The following is a 10,862-nucleotide window of genomic DNA, read 5'->3' as shown; positions in this document are numbered from 1 at the left end:
CAAAATAATAATTTATAAATTATCAAGGGTTCATGAAGGAGGGGGGAGTGGGGAGGGAGGGGGAAAATGAGAACCTGATGCCAGAGGCTTAAGTGAAGAGCAAACGTTTTGAGAATGATGAGGGCACTGAATGTACAAATGTGCTTTACACAATTGATGTATGGATGGATTGTGATAAGAGTTGTATGAGCCCCTAATAAAATGATTAATAAAAAAAAATATCAACAAAAAACCTGCCATCATGTTTGGTTGTGAGGAGGTGAGTGTGCAAAACACACGCTTCTCACCGTCCTCATGCCATGATGAAGGCAACATGTTTGGGTTCAGAGCAAAAGGTGGCTGGTGGCAGCTGGAATTGGAAGTGAGGCTCACACCATCAATCACAAAGCAAACAAATATGGCTGAAAATAATGGCTAATACCCATGCAGCATGTTTCTTGTGAAGTGTTGGCCTAAAGTAGGGCTGAGAGCTTTCTTTTAAAAATAATTTGATGGGCAGAGAAAGGAGATGAGAGATACCGGTTGAGACAGAAAACTGGAATTTTCAAACATTGTCAAGCTCACGTGGGCCTCCAAATCCCAAATCCCGGGCCCACAACAAGGTCATACACAGCCCAAGTTTCATGTAAGTACTTGGAAAGTTTTACTCTGCAATTGATAGTCTCTTACTGGCCCAAGCACCTTGAATTTCCATTGGAAACTTTGTTTCATTTGCCAGCATTCTCCAAATGGGAACGCTTGGTGTCATGGACCTGGTAAAAATCCATTGTTACTGGGGTCATGGGACTGAAAGTTGTGGCAGATGCTTCGCCAGGCCAGGAGCTTCTGAGACGTTTTAGCTCTTGTGCCTGGGGCTTACTTGCCAGAACCATTTGGATGGGTGCAATGGCCAAAGCAGCCGCACCAGTTCTGTCTCACGAGAGTTTTTAACCAAGATCTGGGGGGCCACTCTGAAGTGCGAGTATAGCTCAGCGACAGAAATAAAACTAGAAATTTCAGATTTAGATCAAGATATGATTATCTAAATTTCATTTCAGACACTCCCCAGTAGTCACCCCAAGGTCTTTTTTTCCCTACTTTTATTATTTACAAAATCAGCACCTCTTGTTGGGGGTGGATCCTGAGTTTCATGCCCCACCTCCTAGATGTATTTGACAACGGATGAAAATTGCTGTCCTGGCTTTCGTAAATATTTACTGTACTGAAATGGAATTAATCTAGGCCTCCCTTTTCATTTCATAAGCTTGGAGGCCCTGATACTCATGCAATTAATTAATAGTGGAAGGCAAATCCAAACATCAGGCATTTTAAAAAGCTCTTCAGCATGATGTATAGAGAAAGATAAGCATTTCATTAGTGCAATGACCACTTGCATCTAATTCTTTGATGTGACCTAGATAAGCAACTCTCAATGTAGTTACAAGGGCGGTCTGGGGACATAGTTTCCAGCTGTCACAAACAAACACGATGGTCATGTTTTTTATTCTAATAACTTAATTCCTATTGAATGGGCTGTGTTTTCCTATGAGAAAATATTTTGAATCCAATTACCAACACTTATGTATCAGACAAACTTAAAGGTTCGAGTGATTCAAACCTCATGCACCCAAACTTGCTGTTATGGAATTCCCTTTAAAGTAGCAGAAAATGGCACCCAACTCTTATAAAGGGAGAGCATTTAAACCCATCCTCATGGATTTCCAGGGTCTGATCCACAGAAACGTTCTCAATAGATATTCAGGAGAGAAAGAAATGAAGGCAGAGGAAAGGGCAGGAAATAAGGCGAGGGGAGCCTGGCGAGGGAAGGGTGGGGAGGGGGCAGGATAATGGGGAAGTCTGTCCAGGAGATAGGGTGTTACGGTGGAAAGAGCAAAGATGAAAATGAGATGGAGAACAGGACAACTGGCGCAGAATTCACCTAGGTTGGGAGCCTTCTATGTATTGCCAACAGCTACCTGTTCTTTGTACTTTCCCCAATACCCCGGGTTTCATCTCGTCCTTGCCACTGTTCGATTTTCCTTTTCAAAATAATGATGATCTTGAATAGACCAAAATGTACATGTTGTCTGATGGCTACTGATGCACAGTGCAGGAGATTAAAGTCCTGTCGGAGGGCACAGGCAGGGAGAGGGCCGTAGATAATGAGTCAATCACATGGCTCTTGTGAATGAAAAAGGAATTCTCATTCCTCATAAACTAAGCTTCATTTTAGATTAAAAATGAAGGCAGCAATATTTTAACAGATGAACAACCTATCCCATTACCCACCTATTAGTTTGCCGTGCTGTGGTGGCTTGCCTGTTGAAATGACATTGGAAGCTATGCCACCAGTATTTCCAACACCGACAGGGTCACCTAGGATGGACAGCTTTTAACAGAACTCACAGTGGAGGAGAGGTGACTTCCAAATCATGCCGGTGGAAACCTTAGGGATCGTAACAGAATATATGGCCTGATATCATAATGGAAGATATCATAATGGTGGTCACCCCAAAGACCACCGATCGTGAAGACAGCTCAGGACCAGGCAAAGCCTCCTTCTCTGTACATGTGGTGATCATGACTCACGGTCGATTCAACAGCAATTGTGAACAGCCACAAGGCCACGTGTTGAGACTGAGGCAGCCTGCGTCCGAATTAGAACCCAGGAGCAGGCTGGAAGCTTTAGGCACATCATGCCAATGTATATTCTTAGGGACATCTCTCTTTTGGGTCATCTTACAAGTTATTAAGAGGAGTGTAAATCTCTTGTGTTTCCAAGGAGTTATATAAAGGTAAAGTATTAATCCTGGTTTTTTCAAATAGCTATGCTTTGGCAGGTATTTAAAATTCCAAACCAGGATGTATCCTGGTGCTTTTCAGCTCGCTGGAAACAGAAACAAACAAACAAAAGGAAGGCTTATAGGGCTGACCCCCCCAGCTGCACAGGAAAATGGCTTTGCAGTGGTTAAACCCCAGCTAGGAAGAGCCCCGAGAACAGCGTGTCTACACCGCACACATATGCATATTCAGACGCTCTCAAAAAAAAAACAAACAACCAAGCCCAGAGCCAGAGCATTTCTCTGAACAAAGTGGGGTGGTTTACCTGATAAAATGCTCCCTGTGTGAATGTAATTACATATTTATGCCCCACAGAGATTTTTTAATTTGTTTGGTTTGTTTGCCTTGAAAGTCTTTGTCACTGGGAGAGTTCTTGATGTGCAATTTAAAGCAGCATTGGCCGACTGTGTGGCTTATTTTCATTACAGATGGACGATGATGCTTTCCCCACGATTGACACACACAATGCGGATATTGCCCCAAGAAGACAATGCATCAAGAGACGGGAAACGCATTAAAGGAATATTGTCAAGGATCCGTCTTTGGGGTCTCCCCTAAGAGTTTCCTTCCATCCTTTCTTTTTTCTAAAACCCACCAGAGGCGACTAATTGATTCGCAAAGGTTTGAAAAAATACACTTTTCTTTCTTGCGGTGGCAAGTTTGCTTGTTTCCCCTCTTCTGCACCTAAAGCTTCTCTTTCCACATTCCTCCCCTTCAGGATGGAGCTGAAGGAAGCAGGTCCTCCGGCAGTTCGCCGCCCTTCCCGGGTGGATATACAAACACATGGCGCGGGAGGGCTGCGCGTCCGGTGGCTTTCACTTCCGCCGGGAGCATCGGAGCCCCTGCTCTGTCCCGGGTGCCACTGCTTGACTTTGGGGTGACAAGAGAAAGCATTGTCCCTCATCTCAGGGAGCTTGCATGCTAGTGGGAGAGCCAGGTATGGAGAGAAGCCAGCCCAGCCTCGTCTCGCAGGTGCTGTGGCCGAGAGGGGCCCGGCACAGACACCACTGAGGTGGCAGTCCATCCTGCCCTAGGCAGCCTTCCTGGAGGAGGCAGCAGCTCCGCAGGTGGGTCTTGAAAAGTTCACCCTGGAGACAAGGGCGTTGCACCGGCAGCTCGGACTACAGATGGAGACCTGGACCAGATCCACGCAGTCCCTGCACTAGAGGACTCTGTATTCTTCTGAGAAGATCAACCTTCAGGAGGAGAACAAAGACAGAAGAGACCCGCCCACAGTGTCACAAAGGGAGTAAGGAAGAAACTGAGATGGGGAAGGGAGCCCCTCTGTGCGAGGGGGCCAGGGAAGGCTGCTCTGAGGGAGCCCGTCAGGTGAAAAGCAAAGGGAAGACTAAATGGCAGGCCTGGGGTGGGCAGACAGGAGGCAAGAGATGCTGGGTCCAACAAGGCTGGGGCCCTGGGGAGCTCAGCGGGAGACGGGTTTGGAGGGCCTTATAGACCGTGCGATGATCATGAGGCGTCATCTGGACTGGGTAACAGGCATCAGAAGACCCATAAAAAACAAACGAACCAAAACATATTGTTGAGAATAAGGAGGTCTGAGCAGAGACCCAAAGCCCATCTGTAGACAATGGAACATCCCCCCACAGAGGAGTCGCAGGGAAGGGATGAGTCAAGCAGGGTGCAGTAAAGCACCGATGAAACACACAATATTCCTCACCCCCCACTATCATGACCCCAGTGCTGCTTCTCACTCTGGACTAGACCAGAGCATGTACACAGGTAGAGATAGGTGATACAAGCTCACGACACACGGAAGCCAGGAACAGGAGTGGGAATAGTGATACCGGAAGGGGAGGGGGAAGGGAGGGAGGGAAGAAAGAGGAGGAAGGGGGAACTAATCCCAATGATTGCCACATAAGCACACAAACACCCTCCAGGGGGAAGAACAACAGAAACCATGGGGGAAGGCGTGAGATATGAAAATAGTATTAATTTATAATCTATCAAGGAGTCATGAGGGTGGGGAAGGGAGGGAAAAAAAGAGGAGCTGTTACCAAGGTTCTCAATAGAAGGTAAATGCCTAGAAAAGAACGATGGCAACATATGTATAAATATGCCTGATACAATTGATGTATGGATTGTATAAGAGCTGTGTGAGCCTCTAATAGAATGATCTTTATCTGTACCCATGTACATGCTGATTTGGGATCATGATAGTGGGGGAGAGGAAGCATTAAAGAACTACAGGATAGTTGTAAGTTTCATTGGCGCTATACTGCACCCTGACTGGCTCATCTTTTCCTTGTGACCCTTCTGTAAGGGGATGTCCAATTGTCTACAGATGGCCTTTGGGTCTCCACTCTGCGCTCCCCTTCACTCACATTGATATGAATTTTTGTTCTAGGTCTTTGGTGCCTGATACCCGATCCCATTGACAACTCATGATCACACAGACTGGTGTGCTTCTTCTGTTTGGGCTTTGTTGCTTCTCAGTTAGATGGCCACTTGTTTATCCTGAAACCCAGATGCTATATCCCTTGACAGGCGGCACCATCAGCTTTCTTCACCACATTTGCTTATGCACCCATTTGGTCTCTGGCGATCATGTCCAGAAGCTGGCCATCCCAGAATGTGGGGTTATCAGAACAAAGTGTTTTTGCATTGAGGGAGTACTTGAGTTGAGGCAGAATATCCATCTGCTACCTTAATACTTCACATAAATATATGTATATAGATCTATTTCTCTATCGTTATATATAAATATATTTACATATGCACATGCCTGTATTTAGCCCTCTGTAAATGTCCTTTGCCTCCTAGTTCTTTCCTCTATTTCCTTTTACTTTCCTCTTGTCCCACTATCATGTTTGACCTTCATTCAGGGTTCAGAAATTCCTCTGGCTACATTGCCCTTGACCAAGCCCCACCAGGCATCCAAGACTGTAACTCGTGACAGGAGTAGGAAGCTTCCTCTTTCCCCCTTGGAGTAGCTGGCGGTTCCCAATGGCTGAAAGTGAGGTGAGCAGTCCAATGTGTAAACTCACCAGGGCACCAGAACATCCCTACTTCCTCTACCTGTTCCCCATTCAAATGATTTTCAGTCGGGTTGTCCACCACAGAACCTCACTTATTCCTTGGTCACAGAGTTGAACACAAGACCCAACTCGGACCAAATTATGGTAGACTGTGCCCCTGACCATAAGAAGTCCTCGTGGTGCTATTATATAAGCATTGACCTAACTGCAAGGTCAGTGGTTCAAGCCCACTAGCAACTCCATGGGGAAAAGAGGAGGCTATCTTCTCCTGAAAAGATTTACAACCTCAGGAACCCTATACAGGGGTGCTCTGAGTCAGAATACATCCAATAACAGTGAATTTGGTTAGACTGGTTGATGCCCCTGACCATAGTGATGTATCCAAGAGGTAAGCATGTGAAATAGCAGCCAGGTCACGGAACGTATCTTGCTAGGTCTCAGCTAGAATTACAACTTGGCCTTCAAGTTTCCATCAAGGCTCTCAGTCTAACAGCAAACTATTTCTTTTCTAGAGCCCAAGAGAAGGAGGGGAGGGGTAGTGTGGAGCCAGGGAGAAGGGCTAATATAACCCTTTTGTTGCCACTGAGAGAACCTAAATATCAACTGTATTGTTTCAAAATGGGAATCCATCGGCTTATGTCACCGGGAAGCAGGTACTGCTGGACCCAGGGTCTCAACAGTAAAGTGAGTTCTCACTGTCTCTGGTCTCAGCTTTGGGTTTTTTTCTGCTTTGTTGGCCTCCTTCTCCCTTGCTATGAGAAATTCTTACTAAGTGGAGAGAAAGAGAGCTAGTGGCCTCTAAGTTTCTAGGTACTGCGAATTGTTAGCATGTTATACTGAATCCCTTTATTTCATTGTCTCCATTAACAAAATATTTTGCCCAACCTGCTGAACCAGGGCAAGACGTATCAGCTGTAACAGACTCTCTCTACACTCTGGTATAGATGTTCCAATGCCATTGGATGTCATCAGAAATAAATTTTGGACAAAAATAAGTTAGTACAGAAATAATTTTGTCTTCAGAGTATTATTAAAGAAAATCGTTTGCTTATTTATTTGTATTTACCATCGCATACAGCTGACTTACCACAGTCCTACCAAAATGCATCAATTAAATCTTTATTTCATGCCCTGGTGGCATAGTGGTTACATGTCGGGCTGCTAACTGTAAGGTCAGACATTTGGGGGGAAAGAAGACAAATAAGAAGTTTGAAATCACCAGCTGTTCTGCCAGAGAAAGACGAGGCTTTCTGCTCCTGTAAAGAGTTTGAGGCTCGGAAACCCACAGGGGCGGTTCTACGCTGTCCTATAGGGTCACGATGAGTCGCCATCCACTCGATGTCAGTGAGTTTTTCAGTTAGTTTTGTTTTTCTTTCTAATAATATTCTCCCAACACCCCCGTTTCTGAGTTTGTTCTACTGTGACTTGCGTGTTGCTGTGACGCTAGAAGCTGTGCCACTGCGGTTTGACATAGTACCAAGGTCGGACACACATGGCACACAGATTCCGAGGGAGCTTCCAATCTCAGACGAGGAAGAAAGGCTGAGCGAGCAATTGCTGGGGGAAATCATGGTTGGCAAAGCAGACAGTCAGCAAGGGCATGCATTGGCACAACAGTCACCATGAGACCAAAAATGCCGGGGATAGAGAATGCTGCTCGACTAGGCAAATGACAACTGTCTTGCTAGCCAGCTAGAATGGTCTAGAAAATGCCCCACTTCTGCATCTAAAGACCTTGGACAAGGAAGGACAGACAAGTCAACATATCTAACTATAAAATAGCGTCAGATAAACCATAGTGCTCATTATTTTAGCTATTTCAACCCTTATGTCCTTCCTGCCGGTTTCCTCCATGGGATCGGTCTGTGTTTGCTCTCCAAGGTGCTGCCCCAACTCCATTCTCTTGTGTTATTGATTTTTATATTCTTACCACCTAACAAGTGTGTTGAAGCATGAAATCATACCAATTCCATTCGAAGCAAACAACCCTCCCCCCACCCCAAACAAGCCCACAGCCGTCAGGTAGATTTCAACTCAGAGAGACCCTATAGGACAGAGTAGAACTGTCCCACAGAGTTTTTGAGGCTGTAAATCTTTACTATGTATCTTTAAAATCTCTAAAGCAGACTGGTTTATTTTTTTGCCCCTCAAAGGGGCTGGTGGGTTTGAACTTCCAGTCTTTCCCTTTGCAGCCCACCACAACCTCCTGGGCCACCAGGGTAATTTTCAGCTTATAATCAGCCTCTGTAACTATCTATAATCACCAGATAGTTTCTTTGTGCCCCAAGAAAACATCCACCATAAGCCCTTTATTGGCCACTCTGAAAACTGAGTCGCTGACTCTCTAAGGAATCACCTAGCAGCACAAAGCAATTACACTTCATTGTGTGCCCCTTTCCATTATAGTTTTTCTGAATGGGTTTTCTTTTAAAGTTTTAATTTTCCCTTAAAATACAGTGAACTTGCCATTGGGTGCTCCTAGGACCTGGAATTGTATATCTGAAGTTGAATGAAAGATTTCATCACTATTCATGCTCACTGACAAAGTAATCAGAAAATCAAAGACTTATATCAATGAGTAAAACATTTTGAGTTCGGGGTTTGTTGTGGAGTAGGGAAGTGCCTCCTCTTAAGCAGATCTTCATAAGGGAGCCTCAAAGTTGAGTTTGAAATTCAGTATCATGGACTCCTTCATCCCAGGGCTCACTCATACACTAGGGGGCTTCAAAATGCTCATGGGGAAAATGGAGTAAAAGACAATGGGATTTTTTCCATCAACCTTTTGAAGCCCCCTCACATATATAAAGTAGATACAGAAATACTATCTGCTATTAAGTAAAAATTACATTGAAGGTACTCATCCTTCTCCTAGGTGCAATCACCGCTCTTTGGCTTTAGCTTATTCTTAAACTATCACCCTATGCTATTTTGCTTTAGTTCTAATCATGTTTAATCAATCAGTCAAGAGTATGGACTGAGATTCTCCTGTATCCTGTATCATGCTCTGGTAGAAAGGCATGTGCAGTAAAGGTGGCATTTGTATCTTGTATGTCACCACACGTGGGTGATCTACTGAAAGAATAAAAGACACCCGTGACATAGACCTTGAGGACTAGAGTCCAGCCAGTGTCCTTGAGGTTAACTTGGGATTCGAATGCTGCACACAGATGCTTCTGGGGAGGAAGAATGACGGGACAAAGGGGCAAGTGCAGAAGAAAAAGGGTGAGTCAAACAATGTCCCTGGGAGGCGATCAGAATTCTATATTTTAGTGGCTTAATTAAAATGTGTCAAAAAGCTAGTTCAACCCAACCCAACCCACTGCCACTGAGTCTATTACAACTCATAGGGACCTTACTTAGGACTTCTGAGGCTGCGAATCTTCACGGGAACAGCTGATGGTTTTGAACAGCCGACCTTGCAATTAGCAGTCAAATGCCTACCTGACAGTTCCCCCAGCGCTCCTACACCCAGGCTGTCACTGTTCAGTGCTATCTAGTCAGTTCTGACTCCGACTGACCCCATGTACAACAGAACAAAACACCACACAGGCCTGCATCCGCCTCACAGGGGTTGTTATGTTTGAGCCCACTGTTGCCGTCAATGTGTCCACCCGTCTTGTTGAAAGTCGGCCTCTTTTTCACCGCCCCTCTGTTCACCTTACCCAACATGATATCCTTCTCTGAAGACTGGTTCCTCCTGACGATGCGTCCAAAGCACATGCGATAAAGCCTCGCCATCCTTACCTCTAAGGAGCATTCTGGCTCTACATCTTCCAAGACAGAATTGTTTGTTCTTATGGCAGCTCATGGTGCTTTCAAGATTTTTCCGCCAGCACCCTCATTGAAATGCTTTCATTCTGCTTTGGTCTTCCTTATCCAGTGTCCACCTTTCACCTGCGTATGTCGTGATTGAAAATACCATGGTTTGGGTCAGATGCACCTTAGTCCTCAAAGTAACATCTTTGCTTTTCAGTGCTTTAAAGAGGTCCGGTGCAGCAGATTCACCCAATGTTGCCATGAGTACTGATTGTTGATCCAAGCAAGACAAAAGCCTAGGTTACATGGTAGAAATTAATAGCTAAGACTCGGTGAGTGTTTTTAATACACCATCCTAACCACTATCCACATATTAATTTATTTTATCATTATAGCAGCCCTATCCATACTATCTTGCTTCCATTTCTAGCTGGGAACAATGAACAACAAGCCAGAGGCAGAGTGGCTTGACCAAGGACACAGAGCCAGTCAAGAAGGAGCTTTGAAGACCATTCTGAACCACAGTGATTCTCACTGCCAAGTGACCGAGCTGTTGCTCACAACTCACGCCTCGCCTCATTTTGCTCACTGGGAATCTTCTTTTAGGGTTGTAACTGCTATTCCTCAAGGAGAAATAAAAGATCTGCATCCATTCTCTAGATATCCTATTCCTTGTAATTCAAGAGGGAAATTCAAACGCCCATTGCCCTCCTCAGCAGTAACAATCTGAGAGGCCCTGTGTGGACACTTCTTTTGCATTTTCCCAGATTCAAGGTACCAGATTCGCCCGCTGACTGTGATAGAAGAACATGCTCTGTGAGCCACCTGCTATTTTGAGGCGTCAACTTGAGGTCTCTCCTGTGGGTATGAGGCTAGCAGATCATTTTATCTGCTGATGTGTGAAGTTCAAATGCTTGGGAAGTTTGCTGCATAGATCAATAGATAATAATAATTGCAGATTTATCCACTAGGCCACCTGGAATCTCCTCGGGTAATTTCGCTCAGCGTTCCAAGAACTGCCGGTTTTCATTTTCTCTCTCTTTTGGGGGAGGAAGCGCACTGCTGAGACGATTAGAGAAAATGCAAATGTCCTGGCTGCTTGGGAAGGCTGCAATGATTGGAAATGGGCCGTGTCCGAGTGAACAAGTGAACTCTTTTTTGCCTTTAAAAGTGTTTACTTAACAGCAGAGCTTTTCCACAGCTGGTGGAGAATTACAGGAAAGGAAATTACATTCCCTTGTGACCACGATCCCTTTCCTCCAACCTCCCGATTGTCACCACATCAGTCTG

This window comes from Echinops telfairi, unplaced genomic scaffold (assembly GCF_000313985.2).
Source record: "Echinops telfairi isolate 266 unplaced genomic scaffold, ASM31398v2 ScPeMD7_18;HRSCAF=68, whole genome shotgun sequence".
Classification (NCBI taxonomy): domain Eukaryota; kingdom Metazoa; phylum Chordata; class Mammalia; order Afrosoricida; family Tenrecidae; genus Echinops; species Echinops telfairi.
This window is presented reverse-complemented; position numbering follows the sequence as displayed.